This window comes from Thermobia domestica, chromosome 12, assembly GCF_964235325.1.
Source record: "Thermobia domestica chromosome 12, izTheDome1.hap1.1, whole genome shotgun sequence".
Classification (NCBI taxonomy): Eukaryota; Metazoa; Arthropoda; class Insecta; order Zygentoma; family Lepismatidae; genus Thermobia; species Thermobia domestica.
The window spans coordinates 21,797,667-21,821,181 of record NC_137465.1 but is presented as its reverse complement, the minus strand read 5'-3'; the positions used below and the strand labels follow the sequence as shown (position 1 = coordinate 21,821,181).

At 36.0% G+C, this 23,515-nt stretch overlaps 1 protein-coding gene across 8 annotated transcripts in view; it reads left to right on the top strand.

Moving 5' to 3' along the window:
• Positions 1 to 23,515, top strand: part of LOC145666354 (tsukushi-like) — a 222,731-nt gene that overhangs the window by 86,661 nt on the left and 112,555 nt on the right. For 3 of the 8 annotated variants that reach the window (XR_014127725.1, XM_081733498.1, XM_081733497.1), the window contains one exon: positions 20,850 to 21,047. The exons of the other annotated variants lie outside the window; for them this stretch is intronic. The gene's annotated coding sequence lies outside the window, so the exon portion shown is untranslated. The remainder of the gene's footprint in view (positions 1 to 20,849; positions 21,048 to 23,515) is intronic. 8 annotated transcript variants of the gene reach the window in all.

Here is a 23,515-nt window from a genome sequence, read left to right as displayed (position 1 = left end):
ATCATGACCGAAATCAGTGTTTCATAGTTAATAAAATATTGCAATCGTAAACGTTTGCAATTTGTTATATACACGAGTGTTTCTTGACTCTTACTTACAAGAACAGTCTTAGGGTAGTGGCTTGAGCAGTCGTTTCGTACGTCAAGGGTCCGCGGTTCGAGTCCCTCCGATGAAATTCATAAAAAATTTATAATTTTCAAAGTTGATATTTCTGATGTATTATAACATGAAAATAGTCAATTTCTCTCGTTCTTACAAGTTAGAGTTGAAACGACTTCCTTCACAGGGGAAAAACTAACATGGCATCACAGTCTACACTCTCGATTCCTACTGTCTGAAAACTTGTCGTGCTTCGCAAAATATTCATGAATACAAAGCGGTCCTTAAGGTCTAGTATGAGTCGTCATAAATTTGTCTGAAACGACATTGTGGAATTGTTTCTAAGTTGTGGAATTGTTTTTACTCTTACTAAAAATAATAATAATGGGTGACATCAATAAAAATAAGTAACTACTCCTGAGAAGTCCTGCTCGAGAATCGGAGCAACTACACCTGGAGTAATCTCCTCCCTCAATTTCCTATCAACAAACAAGCCACTACTCAGGTCTAGACCAGAGATGGTCATTTTTCGTAACCCTCCCTCACCCTCATTTGACGCCCTTCACCCTCACCCTCCATTGACGCCCTCCCCTCACTCTCCCTCACACTCACCCTCCATTGACGTCCTGAACTTCACCCTCCCTCACACTCACCCTCCATTAACGCCCTCATCATCACCCTCCATTGACGCCCTCACCCTCCCTCACAGTCACCGTCCATTAACGCCCTCACCCTCGTCCTTGCTCACACCCACACTCAAATGACGCCCTCACACTTACCCTCAAGCAACTAAATTAATCAGGACACGACAAACTTAAATGTGCCCAATATAGTACGTGTAAAATAGTACGTACGTGTAATTCCCCTCTAAGGTGTGGAATTTTCAAAAAAAAAAGCTAAAAGAAAAGTTACTTTTTATAGTAAATTGGTGTTCCAAGTTTTATCTTCCTAACTTCAGAAATCTGGGAGATACAGTTCCTTGAAAAAAACTACCATTTACTCTTTTAGGATACACGTTTCCGAAAATCCTTCCTTATCCCTTGTTTTTGTGACAAAAGGAGCATTTTATGTAAATTGCACATTCCTCCCTATAGAAATATGGTCTGGCTGATAATGAGTCACTCATTTCTACTGTTCTATATAATAGCATAGTATTGTTATTATTACTGAAGATTTGAAAATAAAATGCTGCATCTGAAATCCCAGAAAAGGCCAGACAAAAAGTACGTATGACAGACAAGCGGAGATGAAGGAGGGCGGAAAGTATGTAGGAATTACGAATTGGGAGCGCCAGGTAAAACGATGGGAACCACTGGGCCCTAGGATAAATTTGATAAGATTATTTATTTTAAAACTGAATGGCGGTTAACAGGAGAGTTCTCTCGTATCTATACGAATAGCGTACGTGCCTTTGGCGTGGGAGACACGGGTTCGATTTCTGATGGGACCTCATGTGGTTCGGTCCAAACACAATTTCAGGCTAAATTATACTAAACTTTACTAAATTGACTTTACTATACTTTTAAAATTAACTAAATTGACAAAACGTCCGGATTTCGAGGGGTGGTCCGGTCCTCAAGGACCTACCCCCGGCGTACGTTTTTGGCTATGCGCACAAAATATCCACATTTTTTAGAAATAAAGGGGACCGCGGTGGCTCAGTGATAGAGCGTTCACCTCTGGTGCGTGGGGTCCGTGGTTCGATCCCAGCTCGCGCCAAGTGAGCTTTGTGATGAACAAACAACGTCTGCCTGGATGTTCTCGGGGTTCTCCCGTGCCCTCCAACTTTCTTTATTGCACAGTTTCATTCATTTCTCATCATAACCGTCTCCCTTAGCTTTGGCACATAATTCGTCGGACGTTAAACTAGATATTTCATTTTATTTCATTTCATTTCTTTAGAAATAAAGCTTGACTTTTCGTGCCTTTATTCCAATATGTCTGATTTACAATTGGTAGAGAACATAGATTTAAAAAATCTAAAATAATGGTTGCCAAATGCTTGTTGATATTCAATTTTTGGTGAAAAGAACTTAGGAGATGCAGAAAGAAGATATTGAAGTTATGACTTGATATAACACCATATTTATAAATGAAGGATGGAACATACTTCGGATACAAGCAACTTTAAGGACGAATAAAGGCAATTACTCTTCATTACGAAATTCATTCTCAAACTCATAATTTCAGGGAAGCTCAGGCCCCACGGGTATGGGCGTAATCTGTACGATCATTGACTGTTTGCACCCAACAAGTAGTGGCGTAACTAGGATTTTTTAAAAGGGGACTGAAAAACCATTTTGGGGCCTAGGTACCCAATACTCTAAAATTCCATTCTTTTGGTATTTTAGGTTTATCTTTAATCAAGAACATAACACAATTTGCGAGCATTTGGGGCAAAAGAATTGTGGTTACTAATTCAGTCTTGCACATTTTTAGCAACATAGTCATGTTTGTTTTATTCTATATTAAATTAAAGCTATTGTTTTCAAAATAACTCCACAAGATTCGAGACGAGGCAGGGTTCTTCCAACAGAAAAAGATACATTTTTCGAGGCATCACTTTACACAACATATTTTCGTGGCGAGACAACCTCTAATCTTATCTCGTGCGCATCCCTATTTGCATGAAATAATATTAGAATACAGTAAAAAAAAAGAAAATATTAATTACCTTATAAAGTAATCAAACCTTAAATGTCACCTACTTAAAATTTGCCCTGTGAAATAGTTCATATTTTAAGGGGGCTATTCATATAGTAACAGAATATTAATAATCAACGATCAATTATTCTGTGAAGATGCTGAATCGTTTGAAATTCCCCCAAGAGTCAATGTTGCACTGTACGTTTTTTTTCTGAGTCAAACTTTCTAAATATATATACATACATTACAGTAAAAACTGAATTTTGTATTAACGCCTGACTCTCGTCGTTGTGCAAACATTCATGATGATATGCCATAGGGAAATGAGTTGTATTAAAGTTGTAAGATTTAATATCAAGTTTGAAACATCATAAGTTAAAGAAACGCATGTAATAGCAAATATCATATTTGAAAATAATTTCGAATTAAACTACGTGTGACTGCATTATTTCAAAATTGAATTTGTGGAATGCACAGTATGACCGTAGCTCAAAGAAAATAATCAATAAGAATGGTTTTGATTCGAAGCTCGGAACATACACGTAGGAGTAACTTACATTAACGATTAACCTAACAGACAATGACGCACAGGGTTTGGCACTACTTTATCAGATGGTTCTATCAAATGTAACCTAATTAAATAGTAACAAATTTTACTACTCTAAGAAGTGTTCTGAACAAGGACAAGTTCATTATTCACATTGTAACTAAGTTACAAGAGGTTTATATCCTATCAGAACGGCGCATCCACCAAGTTAACTTTTGGAATATCCCATTAAGTTAGCTTTCAACATAGAAAAAGGAAACGTATGTGCATGAGTATAGTTTTCCGTAGCAGAATGTATAGTCATGGTTCGATAACTACTAGGTTCGCGGTTCGAAACCCGTCTCGGAAGCTGCAGATTTTTTAAATTTTTAATTCTTCAGTTCTCAAGATCTTTCTCTCCATTCGTAATCATCTGATGCTCTCAAAAGTGTTCTCCACCTTAACTAGACCACTGTCCAATGTGATCCTCGAAGTTCGAAACCTCCCCTTCTTCTGTTTCACTAAATCACAATTTTCGTCATAATACGAATGCTGTCCGATCATTTTCCCCCAGTTCTAAATCTGGGTATATAAGTCATTCCCGTCTGTCTCCATATTTAATCTCTCTCTCTCTCTCTCTCTCTCTCTCTCTCTCTCTCTCTCTGTGTGTGTGTGTGTGTGTGTGTGTGTGTGTGTTTCTCTCAATGTTGCCCAGGAACTCATATGGCTTGAGATCAAACCTTCGACTCTTGAAACCAAATGTAAACTCTCTAGCAATGTGCTATCGTAACTCTATAGGTTTGTTGCTAAAAGCAGTGCCATTTTAGATTTTATTCGGGGGGAGAGTCTCCGCCGATAAAATTTTTTCACTTTTTTATTAGTGTATTACTATACATTTGCTCAAGCAATATGTATTTATGAAGCTCAAGGAAGGGGAAATTTCACCCTCCTGTCCTGCCCAAATGACGCTCTTGGAACATTTGCTTGCAATTACTGAAAAGAAATGAAATGAATCATTGAATAACACTTATTTCTGTCAGTAGATATTCTCGAGCTCTGTGCGTGTATTACAGACTTTAGGAAGTACAAAACTTACTGCCGTTATTGGCAATTTCCATAGATTTCTTACGGGGCATCTTAGTAGCTTGCAGTCTTTAAAGAAGGGTAAGAATGAAACTAAAGGTATTAATGAAGCTGTGGGAAGATTGTGAGACTTTAAAAAAAAATAGGCTCTTAAAAGATATCTCAGAACAAACGAATGAAATAGACTATTTTAGAGCTATAACATTGTAAACTTGATTATTTTTCTCCCGTCTGAATGAAAAGTGTGTACTACGTCACACACAGTGCTTTAGACAAGGAGAGGTGGAGGAGGAGATGAGTTGGAGTTGGATCGTACTAGAAGCAACTAATCGATTGAGGCATGTATTTCGGGATGCATAAGATAACGGGATAAGAGTTTATTATTAATTTGGACTTAGATTTTTTGTAACAATTTCTATGCCGCGAACTGTACATTGGCATAGCGATTATTTTAGTTCAGTCACTCGCCAATAGAGGCACCACTCCCAAAATACAATTTGGGATTTTAGCAAGACTCCATCAACCACCATTCCTTGTCCCCAAAAGACATCCATCCCTTGTCCCCAAAAGAGGAGCCTTGTCAAAAATAATGTTCCAGGCGACCATACTAACATTGCGGACGAGTGTTATTAATTTTTGTAGCAATAATACTCATGTGCTTCAAAATCCTTACCAATAATCATTGGAGAAAACGTCTTCAAAAATTTAACGTTGAATATCCTATAAGGAAATTGAACTTTTGGGCTTACTCCCTAAAAGAAGGGATAAGAATGAATTTCTCATTTATTGTTAAAATTTGAAAATTTTATACATACATCAATAATAATGCCAATGTACACAAAACAATCTTGGCCCTCGCCAGGAAGTCTCTCCGCGCTATTATTGGTTTCAGTAGAGAAGAAGCTACGTTGAACCGTTGCCTAAATTTATGGCCGTAAAATTCAACTTCTACTAGCACACTCTCTAAGGAAGACGTTGACCCACTCGCTAGACTTAAATACAATGGATCTTTCTTAAACTTTGCTCCCCTCTCTCTCCACAAATTTGTTTCGTTTTCGTCAACAAAACTGAGTAGACTGCCAGAGTCGCAGCACAAGAATACCTTTCTATTTAATATTGTTGCATTTATTAGTGGCTCTGTTCTCTACCCTTGAGATTCCTTTTTTGCTTTCGATGCAATAAAAAAGAATTCTTTCTTTTTCCTGACGCACGATGTTTTTTTTTTATTTTCCGTAACTGCAGATTTACTGCTACCCATTTTACAGAGTACTGTTATCCCTCAATGATGTTTTTAACCTTGACAAACTTTTTGAAGTTCGCACTCCATTCTCTGGAGTTACAAATCTCGTAAGATACGACTCATCGCTAAAGCACCATGAATTTTTTGCAAGGTAAAGATCTATGTTTGCTTGTGCGAGAAAATTAGCACTAAGCGCTAATTCGATAGAAGCGTGAGAAAGAGCATAGAATTTATGCGTAAATCTCTTCCTTTTAATGAAGAAAGTTGGCATACCCACAAGACTACAGTTAGCTTCGCCTGTAGCTAACAAAATCTTTTTATTTACTTTTTCTGACGTCGCTCCTTTCTCTATCCATTTTCTTGTGGTCTTAATATCAATCAATGAAATAAACGATCCACTGTCCAAGTTAACAGTCCTTAGTCTGTCCGTAAAATATCCCAAAAAGATGAGGTGCATCTTTCCCTCTAGCAAATTTTCTAGGAAGTTTAGTGTCCGTAGCTGCAATATTTTCTCTTTTACTGATGTTCTCAACTTTTTTCTTGCAGGGGCAAACATAGCTTTTGTGCCCAAATCCTCGACATGCATGACATTTTATTTCAGCTTTACTTCTTCCCTCTTGCTTACTTGCTATCTTTTTATTTGTTTGCCTTCTAAAATAGGCTGGATTTAATGCTTGTGGCCTAATCGGGGGGACCGACTCAGTGCCTATCTCTTTGCTACTCACTGCAGCCATTTGGATAGTTTCTTCCTTCCCTGCGCTATGTTGCATAGCATAATTATAATCATCTAATAAATACGCTTGAATTTTCAAGGCGTATTCTTCCAACTCCCTTCAGTTAGCAAATTTCCTTTCATGAAGAAATTGTTTATAGTTGGTTGAGTTGAGTTGATTTTAGTTTAGCGTCCCTTTCAGCAGCGAGGCTATATGAGACGTGGATCTACTGATTAACGTGGAATCCGAACTAAATGAGCTCCCGCCGGGAATCGAACCCGGATCTCCCACGCCAAAGGCGCGTACGCTAACGGCTTAGCCACGAGGGAGCTCCTTTTATAGTTAGTTATTTGATTTACTTCCTCGATTGGGTTTTTCATACGAGAGATAAACAATGCCATTTCTTTAATGAATCCTGAGAACGATTCGTCCGGTTTTTGAATTTGTGTCGCTAATTGAGCTTCTATTTTGCTTTTATAATTAAAGCTAAAATATTCCTGCAGTAGACTATGCCTGAAAGCAGTAAAATCCGTAAATTTCGACTTGAAATTAAACCATTTACGGGCATCAGAAACTAAGGCATTTGGAATAACTCTCTCTAGTATTTCATTGATTGACATATTTTTACTCTTGGCAGAATCAATCAATTCATCGAGGAAATTAGGCCCCTATATGCACTCAGGCTTCCTACTTACCTTTCTCCAATAACCAATGGAGAAAGGAAGAATTTAATCTAACCACTAAGTATCCTAATACATTAATCATTAATTTCTCTCTAATTTTGTAGGGACCTGTGGAAATACGGGTTACAGTAGTTAATTACTCCTGGACCGTACTCCTTGCCTTTTAAAGACTGTACCTTGACTGGCCTAATACGTCATTGTCTGGCCTAACCCTGTCTCTGGGACTCCAAGTTAAGTCCACAAAAGGAATAAGGAATATATTTAATTTAAGTATATATATAATATATGATAGGTTTGTATTAAGGATAGGTTGTTAGCCTTTACTCCATGGCTTTGACTAAAGTTCCTCAAACTCAAGAAAAAAAAAGGAATTTGGTAAATTACTCACTCTTACACTTTCTTTGAATGAAAGTTGCAGTGAGAAAATCTCTAAGTATTTACAGCATCTAAATATGCTAAAATTACATATACAAGGGATCGAACCCAAACGCATTTGAATTCAGATTAAATGTTCCTCCACCACTAGGACGGAACCAATTCCTCGAGTCTATACCAGCGTCACTCACCTTCGCCTTAGACCCTTAGTAGTTTGGTGGATAAGTTAATACCCTAATATTTTATTTCTATATTCTCTCTCTCTCTCTCTCTCTCTCCCTCTCTCTCTCCCTCTCTCCGATTTTCGTCTGGTCCGGCGATACAGCAGTAATGCTTTATATTGTGCCCATTATAGATAGGAGCGCACACACACACGCAAATGAACTTATATTTGTAGAAAAGTCGACATGGAATTCACACGTTTGTGAGTCTTTGGCATTCATGTTCATTTTAGTTTACTTATTGTGTAGGACTAAACCAATTAATATTTTTGAAGAAAGAAATAGAAACAGACACTTGCCTTAAACCAGCCAAATCCTGCACAAAATAGTTTCATCGGCGCTCGTTTAATCACTGCAAGTTTATTAGATTGGTGCAGAGAACATAATATCCACTAATTAAGCATTATTTCACAGAAATGTATTGAGGCAACATCATATGTGTATTCATTTCCATTTAGTTTTAAAAGATATAATTGGAAAAACTTTTAAAATATAGCCTTGGAAAGTAGTGTTATTTAAATATTTATGTTTCAACTGAGGATTAAGTTCATTATTCATCGTTACTAAAAGGTGTTGCATTATTACTAGTTAAACTAATCTCTTACTTGCGAAACTAATCTGCAAAACATTTTGTGTATCTGCGGTCAGTGGCAAATTGAGAATAGTAATTTTAAAGCATTTTTTCGTAAGAACACCTTTTCTTTCTTTTCACAAATCCTAAAATTATTTCCGGGAGGGAGGCTTGAAATTCATGGCCACACAAATCTCTTACTAGTTACTTCCTTTTTTTAGGGGGGATCCCAGAACTTTGGGGAGCTTCAGCATCGTGATCTTCATTGAGGGTAAAGATCATAAGATTGTATATATAGGGGTAAAAGTGGATCTGAGAAGATAGGGGGACGCATGACGTCACGCCGAACCCCTCTGCCTATCTTTGCAAATTGTTTTTTTTTCAGAAAGTGAGGGGACGGCACAGATTTTATCTGGAAGGGGGGACAGCGTCTCTCCGCGTTCCCTTTCATTTATACCCCTGTATACAGGGGTGCCCGCAAAGTGGGGCAAACTGCGTCATTGAAACATTTGGGGGGTTAAAAATCTATATAAATATGTTTGAGGGGGTGTAAAAATTAATCGAAAAGATTTTTTTTTCATGGAAGGATACCTATTGTAGCGACCACTTCCCCCTACGCCAACCGAAACCAAGCCAAGAGTTAAATAAAACTAATAATAATAATAATAATAATAATAATAATAATAATAATAATTCAAACTATCAGCTTGGGCTCGGTTTGTTCCGGACTGAAGGAGCAGTCTTTACGAGACACATTCACCACGGTGCAAATCAACTCGAGAATTTGGTTGAATTATCCAATATACACACAAATCAAATAGACAGTAAAAAATATTGAACTAAACACCAAATTTTTAATATTTCAGTATCAATATTTATTCAACAAGTTAACGGGTGTGTATATAAGCTGAAACGTTTGAACAACGTATATACACAGCAAATAACACAACCAGAAGTTAAAAAAATATTTATATAATAACCGGTATATGGATAAGGTCTGCGAATAGTCAGATTATAAATATCTCCTCAAAATTAATCAAATGACAATAAATTAATTTCCAAGAAAATTTTAAGCAAATCCAAATAATTAATTCAGTATAGCCTATTTCGTCGTTCAAAATCTATTCAATTCAAATATCATTAATCACATGCAATTCATTGGACGCATACTACTCATACTACTTTCTGCAAACTTCTTGTTAAAATTTCAGAGAATAATACTCGAACCCAAACAATATTCCAATGCTATTTCTAATATTATTCAAAATCAGTATTAATCCTGATTAAAAGCTTCGGTCTTCAAAATAAGTTTTAACAGTATTTTAACTCTACGAGAAAGATACCTTCGCACGCAACATAAGAATTATTTCTCATCAAATTTGCAATATTAATATACTTTCAGTTTAAATAACCATATTATTCATCAGAATAGCTTTGTTACTGCAAGACAAAATCGGCAAGTCTAAGGCAAGTCAAATTGTTTTTAATTTAAAAAAAATAATTCATTCGAATATCATATGCAGCCAAATTTAACACTAAAAGGGAAAAATAAGGAAAAATAAATGTATACTAGACCAAACGATACCAAATCTATCTATTCATTCAAGCTCGGAAAAAATTGGCATTCAAATTTATCTCACGTCATGAAACTAAGAAACCGAGTCAGAAAGCAGTATATTAAACTCTGATATCTCCAAACAAACTATTGCAGAAAAATCCTACTTCTCAACCGCACAAACATAAATTATACACAAAACTCACACACTACTTAGAAATACAAAAATTGATAACTCACCATCGTTGACGTAATCTTTTGCATTTATTTTACCTTTCCATTTCCATCATTCAGATCATCTGGTACTGAGCTGGACGGCTAATTGTCTGATGCAATTGGGTCAAATTAACGGTTTCAAAACCAGTAGCAATCAAACATTCCTAAATTGTTTTTTTTTACGAATTAATGCCAAAAGAAGAGTCGGATGCAATATCCTATCTATCTGTAAGCGAAGTAAATATGCAATACCAATAAATTTGTACCACCGGGTTAACTAAAGCCCCCGCTGATTTCACTCTCTCAGCCAAATTTGGTACATGCAGGGATTAATGCCTCCGAACTGAGTTTAGTTCGACAAAACTGATAGCTTTCAATACCTAGAATAATCGCCAATTAGCTATAACGCTCACTATTCACTCTTGAGGCACTTAGCCGAGATCTCCGACATCCCCCCCTAAAAGGGCTGAATTGGCTCCTTCCAGACAATATGAAAACACTTCACAAACTTCATTTAACACTTTATCTTTAAAAAATAAGCATGGAATCACTTCTAGGCGTAATATTCACCACTCAATAGATTGCTTGTTGCACTGACTTCAAAACGCAATTTGCCCACTCTATGCATTTGATCTCATGCTCTACTTTTAAAGAAAACACACAGACAACTCAATGCGAAGAATTCTACAGAGCACAAAAGCCGTTCAAACATCTAATACGATTTAATATACTTCTGGAAATATAACCAAACTTGTATGATCACATAACGAAAAACAAGAGTAGTTCTTCGTTGGAACGTTAAGGCCTATGCAAGAAACAGAAAGCCCTGCATTCAAATAAATCTGATACGAGAACACGTAGAAGCAAATGTACCCCGATAAAAAAACACAAGAACAGTGAGCTTCACAACGAGCTCACTATCCTCGTAGACTTGATCGGCGATAGCAACGCTCTCCGGCCAAACGAATTACCTCCCCTACCTTGCCTCCAGTAACAGAACTAATTATTTTTTCTTTCCTTTCTTTTACAAAAAATAAACGTTCTAGAAAACAACTTGATCAGTAATCTAACAAATATAGATAGACTATTATTAAATATATTTTTATCGAATAACATTCCAGCAGTTAATTAACATTCCAGCATTCCATACACTATATACATAGTTTCCAACTCTCTCTCTTACAAACATTTTCCCTTTTTCTTTTTTCCTTTTTTTGTTTTTGAGAAGAATCCATTTTTTTTATGTCCCAAACAATATTCAAACAATGGTTCGCCTCATCCACAGACTCGGGAAAAAAATTCTGGAAGCAGAATTCTGTTTAATCAGAGACAAAGAAATCTAAAATATAAGAAAACAACACATTAATTATGATCAAACATGTAGATATTTACCATATTCATCCGTATATACATATTATACAACTTTAGAGTGAAATGAATAAGTCAATCTTTTACAGTGTGATTTTAAAACTTTCTAAAAATTTCATCCGGAATTATGGCCATAATTAATAAAAATATTTACAATACATATAATAACATTTCTGTAAATTAAATTGTAAATATATAGTTGCAACTCATACGTATATTTTGCAACATAAGTAGTTTAATCTGAAACTATCGATTTCTCATCCAGTATTCTGTCTTCGATTAATGTCTAGATTCTCTATAAACCTTTACCTCGGATGCATGGCTTCTCTGATATGAATCAGGGTCATTTTCCTTAGAAATCAGAACAGTATTTGGCGTTAGAAAGCGCCTCACAACAAATGGTCCCTGCCATTTATCACTCAAAGACTTAGCGATTGGGTTTCGGAGAGAAGATTTAACATGGGCTTTTATTAATACCTTATCGCCAACTTGGAAAGATACCTCTCGTCTTCGTTTCAACATTAGGCGTCTCCTGTTATTCCATGCCTTCTCCATATTCTTCATGGCTTGATGCCAGAGCTCTTTGGTGGTTTTTCCACCTAAATCCAAGTCCGAGATAGCCCATCGGTTTTCTAAGGGGGTGTAATTCGGACGTCCTAAAAATATCTACATCTTCAAACCGGAATGTTCACGTATGTTTAATGTATACTGCAAATCAGGAATAACTGACGACCACAAATGTTGCTTATCGGCAAAATATGCCCGAATAGATGACTTTAATGATTTTATAAATCTTTCCGCGGCATTCCCACCGGGATGATAAGGGCTGAGTTGTAAGTGCTTTATGCCATGCCCAAACAAAAAGTTTTTGAAATTGTCGGAAATAAATACTGAAGCGTTGTCTGTAGACATAGCTTCAGGATAACCTAAACGACTAAATATGTCCGACATTTTTCTTGAAATACAACTAGAACTCAAATTTCTCAGCTTCTCAATGACAACAAACCGGCTGGCATTATCAACACCTATCAGAATGTATTTATAACCCATGGAATTGGGAAGAGTCACAATGATGTCAAACATCGAATGACTTCCTATTCTCTTATTATACTCCGAAACTAAGAGACCCATTTTTCTCTTAGTTTCTCTTATTGTCTTCCTTTGACAATTGGCACCTGTGGCAAAACCTGACATATTCGCTGAAAACCTCTTTCATTTTCTCCCAAGTAAATTTCTTCATTAGCTTCTTGAGAGTACGGTACGTCCCAGAGTGTCCACCCAGTAATTTATCATTATGATAGTATTCTATCAACACTCTAGTTAGATCTTTAGGTACAACGATCTTATAACGATTGTTAACAGAGTTCGTTCTTTTCATTAATATCCCTTTATTTAGCATATAGCCTTTAATGGGCTCTCCTTTGCCAATTCTCTCCATCAAGGAATTCAGAATAGGATCTGCCCTTTGTAATTCATCAATGGATTCTTTTATTAAAGGTAGTCTCCATTGATGTGCCAATCTCAAGTTTTTATTAAACACGGGTAAACCCATTGGACCGTCAATTAAATTAAATTCAAAAGGATCATATACTCGTGTAAGAGTATCTGCTATCAAATTATCATTCGATCAAACATGCCTTATTTTAAACGAAAATTGGCATAATGTCTCCACTAATCGTCCATACTTCATTAATCTTTTTGAGTTACTAAGAATCCACGTAAGCGCTTTATTATCAGTGAGGACATCGAATTCCTTCACAAAATACATCCTGAAACTAGCGATAGTCTTTACGAGACTGATGAACTCAATCTCATAAATACTACGATGCTTGTCAGCTTCTGAGAGTTTTTACTAAAATGCGAGACAGGTTGTAATTCCCCTTTGTCATTATATTGTGAAAGGCACCCGACGATGGATTTTCCAGACCCATCAAGATTCAGAACGAAGCGCTTGTTGAGGTCTGGTGTCTTTAGAACTACGTTTTCCAATAATACCTTATTCAATTTAACCAAAACCTTATCGTGTTCCGAGGTCCAAAAAAATTTTTCTTTATTTGATTTGAGCTCACTCAATGGACCCATAAGCTCCTCTCATCTCTGGAGCAAACTTGGAATAGTAACTAAAGAAACCCAATATTTTCATCAATCCACGCCTGTTCCTCGAAGGTTGAATATTTTTTATTGCGGAGACTCGTGCAGGATCGATTTCCATTTGATCACCCGAAATAACGTATCCCAGCGTATCAAACGTATTTAATCTTCGTTTGAAAAAACATACATTTGTCTGGGGATACCGTTATATTATGTTTTCTAAAACGATCCAATACTTTAAGAATGGTATTTTTATGCCCTTCTACAGAGTTAGAAAAGATTATTACATCGTCGAAGTACGTTTTGACCCCTTTCCCCTCCAAATCTCCCAGTATCTTAGACATCACACGGGATAAGATGTTACTCCCGGTTTTAATTCCAACTGGGACTCGAGAATATTGGTATAGTCCCTTCGAGGTGGCCAAAGTGGTGATGGCTCTCGAGCTTTCATCCAGTTCTATCTGATTATAGGCCCTCCGGAGGTCCAGCTTCGTATACAGGCGCATATTAGCTATACAAGCAATACACTGCTCAATATTTGAAGCCGGGAAAGGGTCATTAACAATCAATTCATTTCCTTTAACATAATTGCCCACAATACGATATGTACAGTATTACTCTTGTTTTTAATTAAAAAACAACTGCTAGCATAGTTTGAATGATCCACTTCGACGAGTATTCCTTGCCTAACCAAATCCTGCATTTGTTCCTCAAAAAATGTTTCCTTGTTCTTAGGAACAGGAAACGGATTCTGTTTGAAATGTTTATTTTCGATCAGGTATAGCCTCCCAACAAAACCTTTTATACAACCAACATTCTCCGAAATAACGTCTGAATATTCATTCTTAATCAGATCAATGAAAGATTCGACATCTGAATCTCGATAACTCCAAGTGTCAACTGGTTTTTCCGCCTATATGCTCGATTGGTTTTCCACCTGCTCGGTTCAATCAAGCAAGTCCCTTTCACCTTTTACAGGATTCGCAAAATACTTTTTATTCCGGTTCAACAAAGCATGTAAATTTTCGGGTTGTTCTACATCAACATCTGTTGTCTCGGATGAACTCCTAACCTCCTCTTTGGAATTATCTTCTCCCTTGGTCAACATCTTTCCATCTGATTTTCCACACGAATCCATTCGTTCGTCGTCTAACATAATCTTATTTTTCCTGTTTGATTTCTTCTTCTTCCCATTTGCCGTTCTTCGCTTGGATTTTGTATCCGAAGACGACGGGAACTTCTCTTCAGCAACAGGAGTATGGACATCTCGACTTCCAAACAACAAATCATCATGCTGAAGATTCGAGATCCTATCATCGCCTTTATCTAAAGGTGTCGAGATCATAACCAAGTCCCTATTTTCAGGTGTAGTTTTCAGAGGAACCGTTGATGCATCAAGAATCTCTTCATCTTCCGAAGACCTATTTAATTTCAATTCACCACATTCTCCTCGAACTGAAGCATCCCTTCCATCCGAATTGCGACGGCTTCTAAGTAGATCACATTCAAGTCGATTACGCAATTCAAACAACTGCGTAGAACTTGGGGCATCAATGTAAAATAACTGTTTTTCAAGATGATGAAGATCAATATCACACTTAATTCCCATCTCGCGAAGTCCTATCTCAAATGTGTCAGCTCGAAGAAAAATAGAAGTCAAACCGGAATCTTTTTGCTTAACATTGTTCATTTTACGGTTATTAAATTTCTCAATTTTCCTTCGGCCACGATAATCTCCTGAATTCTGGACTTGCTGCAAAGGTTTAGTTAATTCACGATGATAATTTAATCTTAAAATTTTACGCCCATTCCACAGAACCAAGTGTTATTATCATAGTTAAGTACTGCAGAAGTTGTTTTCAGGAAAGGCATCCCTAAAAGACAACTTCAGGGTAGTTCATTCACCACACGAAAACTCACTACTTGAAAGTGCCCTGATAAATTGATATTTAACTTAACTTCCTTACTTATGACAAAGTTCATCCCAGAAGGGGCATTGACAGTTCGCACCTCAACTTCCTTTAGGTTGTGTTCGACTCCACACTTCTTGACTAAATTGAAACTCGAACCACCATCGATGCACACGTTGGTCGGAACATCATTTATCTTTCCAAAAACAAAGGTTGCTACAGTATCCTCAATCTCCGCAGGAATATTTGTTGCAGACTTAATATACCCGCGCGACTGAACCGAATTGTTTTTTGATTCGACACCTGGGATATTCGAAATGCTAAATTTATCCTTCATATGATCTGATTTATCCTTATTCCCAATAGGCACCGAACAACCAGCTGATTTAAAACTCGAACCAACAGAAAAACTATTATTAAATATAGCTCTCTTACCTATTCCTTTATTGACACTCATCATCTTATATTCCAATTGGTCTCTAAAGTTGAGTACATATCTTTCGGAAATTTCCAATAATTCCATTCTATTACTAGGAATATAATAGTTCAACATTCTAAACCTATGACTAGGGTTCATTCCATTAACTATTATTTGAACCAAGTCCCTTTCATTCTGATAAAAATTTAGAACATTCATCGAGATGATGATCGCTTTGACATAATCATTGGACATTTCAGTCAATCCTTGCTTTCGGTAAACCCTTTCACTAATAAGCGAATGAAAACAAACCGGACTGATAAACTTAGTTATTAACAAGTTCTTAAAATGTAACCAATCCTAATTATCATTTAAAGCAGCTGTCACGTATTTCAAAACAATTCCATCACACTTCGATAGTAAAATGGATAAAACCATGCTAAACGAATAACAAGTATCCATCAGGATTTCCTCTATCTTCGCTAGTAATTCAAAAATCTGTAAACTATCATTACCATTTACATTCTTGAAACCAGATAACTTATTCTCTAGACCAGATAAGGATTTCTGATGTGTGTATTTCAACATCATTTTTTGTTCTAGATTTAGATCAAAACGAACTTGATTTAACTGAGGATTATTATTACCAAACTCATTCACCCTAAATAATCGATCTGCATTTCCGAAACCTACTCCAGCGGTTGGATTCCTACTAACATTCGATGGATGACCTATACGAGGTGTAGAACTAAAAATATTTGAAACCCGTCTATAATAATTACCGAGTTCTAAATATCGATTATTATTATTATTATGATTAGAATCTCGTTTGACTAACATTCTGAAATGGTGACTCTAATCTCCCATTCGAAACAGATGGTTCCTGAAAAGTAACTCTCGGGTCAACTCTTGTACTACTATCGCTGGGAACATTGACAATTCAATTATAATTACAAGGTCCAGTTGAACCTCGACTAGAATAATCCAAATTATTATCTGACGGCAATAAAGGATGGCTATAATTTATTCTACCTCGCAAAGGGGGAGTAAGTTCCATATTATTTCTTCCGAGACTCGAACTCAAATCAATACCTGGATATCCAGTAGCATCTACTGTTATAAATTCATTTTCAGGAATATCAATGCTAACAAAGTCACTATTGTTATACATAATGCAGGAACAAACACAAAAGGCTATATAAATTAAATACCAACAATTAAATCTAAACATGTACTATCACTAACAATACATCAAACTACTAAATTCAATGGAAACCGATACTACGCCTCAAATTCTCCGCCAAATCCCAGATGAGAAAATCGAATATTTTCAGAAAAAAACAAATAATTTAACATAAACAATCAAAAATCAAAAAAAAACAGAATGAATTTTATAAAATTTCAAAAAAATTGGAATGCTAATGTGGGAGGAAACCAACCTTTTTCATACTATCAAACACGTTTTATATCAAGAAAAACTAAATAGACTAATTAAACAAGATATAATATCTATTCTGACCAAACAAAGACTAACAGGCAAACTTTTTTTTTAACAAAACCTATTTGTTTTGATCATACACTGTTCTCATGTTTCTTGTAGCGACCACTTCCCTCTACCCCAACCGAAACCAAGCCAAGAGTTAAATAAAACTAATAATAATAATAATAATAATAATAATAATAATAATAATAATAATAATAATAATAATTCAAACTATCAGCTTGGGCTCGGTTTGTTCCGAGCTGAAGCAGCAGTCTTTACGAGACACATTCACCACGGTGCAAATCAACTCGAGAATTTGGTTGAATTATCCAATATACACACAAATCAAATAGACAGTTAAAAATATTGAACTAAACACCAAATTTTTAATATTTCAGTAACAATATTTATTCAACAAGTTAACGGGTGTGTATATACGCTGAAACGTTTGACCAACGTATATACACAGCAAATAATACAACCAGAAGTTAAAAAAATATTTATATAATAACCGGTATATGGATAAGGTCTGCGAATAGTCAGATTATAAATATCTCCTCAAAATTAATCAAATGACAATAAATTAATTTCCAAGAAAATTTTAAGCAAATCCAAATAATTAATTCAGTATAGCCTATTTCGTCGTTCAAAATCTATTCAATTCAAATATCATTAATCACATGCAATTCATTGGACGCATACTACTCATATTACTTTCTGCAAACTTCTTGTTAAAATTTCAGAGAATAATCCTCGAACCCAAACAATATTCCAATGCTATTTCAAATATTATTCAAAATCAGTATTAATCCTGATTAAAAGCTTCGGTCTTCAAAATAAGTTTTAACAGTATTTTAACTCTACGAGAAAGATACCTTCGCACGCAACATAAGAATTATTTCTCATCAAATTTGCAATATTAATATACTTTCAGTTTAAATAACCATATTATTCATCAGAATAGCTTTGTTACTGCAAGACAAAATCGGCAAGTCTAAGGCAAGTCAAATTGTTTTTAATTTAAAAAAAATAATTCATTCGAATATCATATGCAGCCAAATTTAACACTAAAAGGGAAAAATAAGGAAAAATAAATGTATACTAGACCAAACGATACCAAATCTATCTATTCATTCAAGCTCGGAAAAAATTGGCATTCAAATTTATCTCACGTCATGAAACTAAGAAACCGAGTCAGAAAGCAGTATATTAAACTCTGATATCTCCAAACAAACTATTGCAGAAAAATCCTACTTCTCAACCGCACAAACATAAATTATACACAAAACGCACACACTACTTAGAAATACAAAAATTGATAACTCACCATCGTTGACGTAATCTTTTGCATTTATTTTACCTTTCCATTTCCATCATTCAGATCATCTGGTACTGAGCTGGACGGCTAATTGTCTGATGCAATTGGGTCAAATTAACGGTTTCAAAACCAGTAGCAATCAAACATTCCCAAACTGTTTTTTTTTTTCACGAATTAATACCAAAAGCAGAGTCGGATGCAATATCCTATCTAGCTGTAAGTGAAGTAAATATGCAATACCAATAAATTTGTACCACCGGGTTAACTAAAGCCCCCGCTGATTTCACTCTCTCAGCCAAATTTGGTACATGCAGGGATTAATGCCTCCGAACTGAGTTTAGTTCGACAAAACTGATAGCTTTCAGTACCTAGAATAATCGCCAATTAGCTAACGCTCACTATTCACTCTTGAGGTACTTAGCCGAGAACTCCGACATCCCCCCCCTAAAAGGGCTGAATTGGCACCTTCCAGACAATATGAAAACACTTCACAAACTTCATTTAACACTTTATCTTTAAAAAATAAGCATGGAAACACTTCTAGGCGTAATATTCACCACTCAATAGATTGCTTGTTGCACTGATTTCAAAACGCAATTTGCCCACTCTATGCATTTGATCTCATGCTCTACTTTTAAAGAAAACACACAGACAACTCAATGCGAAGAATTCTACAGAGCACAAAAGCCGTTCAAACATCTAATACGACTTAATATACTTCTGGAAATATAACCAAACTTGTATGATCACATAACGAAAAACAAGAGTAGTTCCTCGTTGGAACATTAAGGCTTACGCAAGAAACAGAAAGCCCCGCATTCAAATAAATCTGATACGAGAACACGTAGAAGCAAGTGTACCCCGATAAAAAAACACAAGAACAGTGAGCTTCACAACGAGCTCACTATCCTCGTAGACTTGATCGGCGATAGCAACGCTCTCCGGCCAAACGAATTACCTCCCCTACCTTGCCTCCAGTAACAGAACTAATTCTTTTTTCTTTCCTTTCTTTTACAAAAAATAAATGCTCTAGAAAACAACTTGATCAGTAATCTCACAAATATAGATAGACTATTATTAAATATATTTTTATCGAAAAAGTTAATTAACATTCCAGCATTCCATACACTATATACATAGTTTCCAACTCTCTCTTACAATCATTTTTCCTTTTTTCTTTTTTTCCTTTTTTTGATTTTTGAGAAGAATCCATTTTTTTATGTCCCAAACAATATTCAAAAAAAATGGTTCGCCTCATTATGAATAGACAATTGGGGGAGTGTGTCATCGACATAAGGGGGTGGGCACCACCGCTGTTTATATATATAAACAGTACACTATGGATGAGTTTTTCTAAATCTATGTGAGTTTGACGTGTAAAAGCACACTAATTACGTAATCTGTAAACTTATCCTATTGCTGTAATTTTAAATATGAAAGTTTGTTTTTAATTGTTGCAACTTTATATAAAAGTGACAGTAATTGCCAATCGAGTTGAGTTGAGTTGATTTTGAGTTTAACGTCCCGTTCAGCAACGAGGCCATATGAGACGTGGATCTACTGATTAACGTAGAATCCGAATCACATGAGCTCCTGCCGGGAGTCGAACCCGGCTCTCCCTAATCTCCAATCGGATACGTTTGCAAATTATATAGTGCCTATATTTTAACATCTTAAAATTCATATACGGGCAAAGAGCTCGTTCGTGGGGCATTGTTTTAGTTGTTTATATATTGTACGATCTTTACCCGCAACCTAAATTACAATGGAGGCCAATGGCGGATTTACGAAGGGAGCTTTCTAACTGAAGCCTCCTTAAGATCCTGCAATTTAAAAGAACTTCGAAGTAAGTGTTAGTGATTTCATAAACTTCAAGCCTCCCTCCTCAAAAATAATTTCAGGATTTCTAAAAAAAAAAATCCAAATTATTACTCTACATTCGCCACTGAATTGCAGATCCGCAAAATGTTTGCTGATTTATTAATTAAGAGATTACCTTCGCTATTAATAATGTAACGTAACAATCTCGATTGAATGCTTGTTTCAGGAGAGTGTTTTTAACATGTTTGGAGAAACGAGTATCTTTGAATTTTCCTGAAGGCGACCCATAGAATATTATTTTAGTAATTTAAAAACACTTGCGAGTGAGTTTTTTGGAGAGTGTGGAAAAAAATTCAAAATGATTATCGCTCTCCTTGTCTTTCTAAAGTGTAGTGTGTCCTAACCGGAACTTAATATAAAGGAACAATAATAATAATCCTTCTAAATTTGTAATTTGTGTAAGGAACAAATTAACGGAAGATTTTCTGTCTTTCTTTACTCTGCACATATAGAATGGAGAAATTGTACGCTATTCTTTTGTTTACTGCAAACGGAAGAAATAGAAGTTGTTCAAGTAAATTGGATCGAGCAAGATAGGTGTGCATGGCCGCCATTTAAAGGCACCGATAGAATAAGAAAATGAATTTCGGAACGCCAGGAAGCAGGAAAAGATTGGGATAGGTACCCTGCGAGGATTGTGAACTTGTACGGTGAGTAATTGAACTGTATTGTATGGTAGGCTACATTCGTATTACTTTAAATTTTAGTATACTGTATACGCCTGTGTAATATTCTCACTATTATCACCAAATTATCTTTCTTCTGGGACTTCCTGTGGTCGGTAGGGTCGCTCAAAGAGTTCAAATTCGAATTTTATTTTGGGGTTTTAGGCAACGTTGGATGAACAAAGGACCAGGGAAGAGCTTGGGAAGAGGAATATTGGAAAGAAGTCGCATAAAACCTATTCACAAAGTAACACCTCGCCAGGCTTGCAACCGGAGGGGGCAAGTGGGGCTGATAACCCCTAAAGTTTTCGTGGCCCCTCCAGACCTCTATACAAAATGCATAATTAGATATTTGTAAGAGAATTTTTAATGACTTGCCCCCCCCCCACCCAAATCTCTGTGGCTGCACCCCGCTACTTTGTCATTCAAGACTCAGATACAGGTCAGTAGTTAAACTATTTTGACCTGATGGGGCAACTTTACTGCAAGCCTGTATCTGCGTACTGCATAACAGAAAAGCAGAATGTTACCTTATGAATAGCTTTCTGACTTCTTTTTCAGGCCCCTTGTTCATCCAAAGTTGCCTAAAAGCCAAAAACAAAATTCAAATTCGGACTCTACGGACGAAGGGAGGCTCCATAGGACAAAACGCCAGATAATTTATTTTGTCTTTTGACTTCTATAAGTAGTAGTTCCTGTAGAAGGTGTCCGCGATTTTTAGAATACCCTATATATACACACACGAGTTTGTGTGTGTGTGCATGGGTGGGTGGGTATTGTTAAAGTAGTTCTGACAATTTCACATCGTCATCTTAGGTAGTTACCAGTTTAAAAAACATGCATAGATATTCTCTTCACAAATGGTTGAAAAGCAATAAAAAAAGAGTCGCGTGAAGTTGGCCCAACCACATCGTAGAAATACAAAAAATTTTATGTCAAGATTTAGTGCTTAATTAGTGCTAATTAGTGCTCAAGACCGCAGAATTAGTGCTCAATTGGTTTTCGAGATATATTGATTATTAAGATGGTTGGGCCAACTTCACGCTTTCTAAAAGTTGTTTCAAAATTCAAATTAAACGGTATAGATAATTAGTGCTTAATTAGTGCTTTTCATCCCACATGGTCCCAGAATTAGTGCTCAATAAATAAGGGTATACGGGGCATATGTATTTTTGGGGTAAATGTGAGTTGGCCCAACCACTTCGAAAGAAATAAAAAATTCTCATGTCACGAATTAGTGCTTTCAATCCCGCATGGTCCCAGAATTAGTACTCAATTTATTCTCGAGATATATTGCTTATTAAGATGGTTGGGCCAACTTCACGCTTTCTAAAAGTTGTTTCAAAATTCAAATTAAACGGTATAGATAATTAGTGCTTAATTAGTGCTCTTCATCCCACATGGTCCCAGAATTAGTGCTCAATAAATAAGGGTATACGGGGCATATGTATTTTTGGGGTAAATGTGAGTTGGCCCAACCACTTCGAAAGAAATCAAAAATTTTCATGTCACGAATTAGTGCTTAATTAGTGCTTTCAATCCCGCATGGTCCCAGAATTAGTACTCAATTTATTCTCGAGATATATTGATTATTAAGATGGTTGGGCCAATTTCACGCTTTCTAAAAGTTGTTTCAAAATTCAAAATAAACGGTATAGATAATTAGTGCTTAATTAGTGCTCTTCATCCCACATGGTCCCAGAATTAGTGGTCAATAAATAAGGGTATACGGGGCATATGTATTTTTGGGGTAAATGTGAGTTGGCCCTACCACTTCGAAAGAAATCAAAAATTTTCATGTCACGAATTAGTGCTTTCAATCCCGCATGGTCCCAGAATTAGTGCTCAATTTATTCTCGAGATATATTGATTATTAAGATGGTTGGACCAACTTCACGCTTTCTAAAAGTTGTTTCAAAATTCAAATTAAACGGTATAGATAATTAGTGCTTAATTAGTGCTCTTCATCCCACATGGTCCCAGAATTAGTGCTCAATAAATAAGGGTATACGGGGCATATGTATTTTTGGGGTAAATGTGAGTTGGCCCAACCACTTCGAAAGAAATCAAAAATTTTCATGTCACGAATTAGTGCTTAATTAGTGCTTTCAATCCCGCATGGTCCCAGAATTAGTGCTCAATTTATTCTCGAGATATATTGATTATTAAGATGGTTGGGCCAACTTCACGCTTTCTAAAAGTTGTTTCAAAATTCAAATTAAACGGTATAGATAATTAGTGCTTAATTAGTGCTCTTCATCCCACATGGTCCCAGAATTAGTGCTTAAAAAATAAGGGTATACGGGGCATATGTATTTTTGGGGTAAATGTGAGTTGGCCCAACCACTTCGAAAGAAATCAAAAATTTTCATGTCACGAATTAGTGCTTAATTAGTGCTTTCAATCCCGCATGGTCCCAGAATTAGTGCTCAATTTATTCTCGAGATATATTG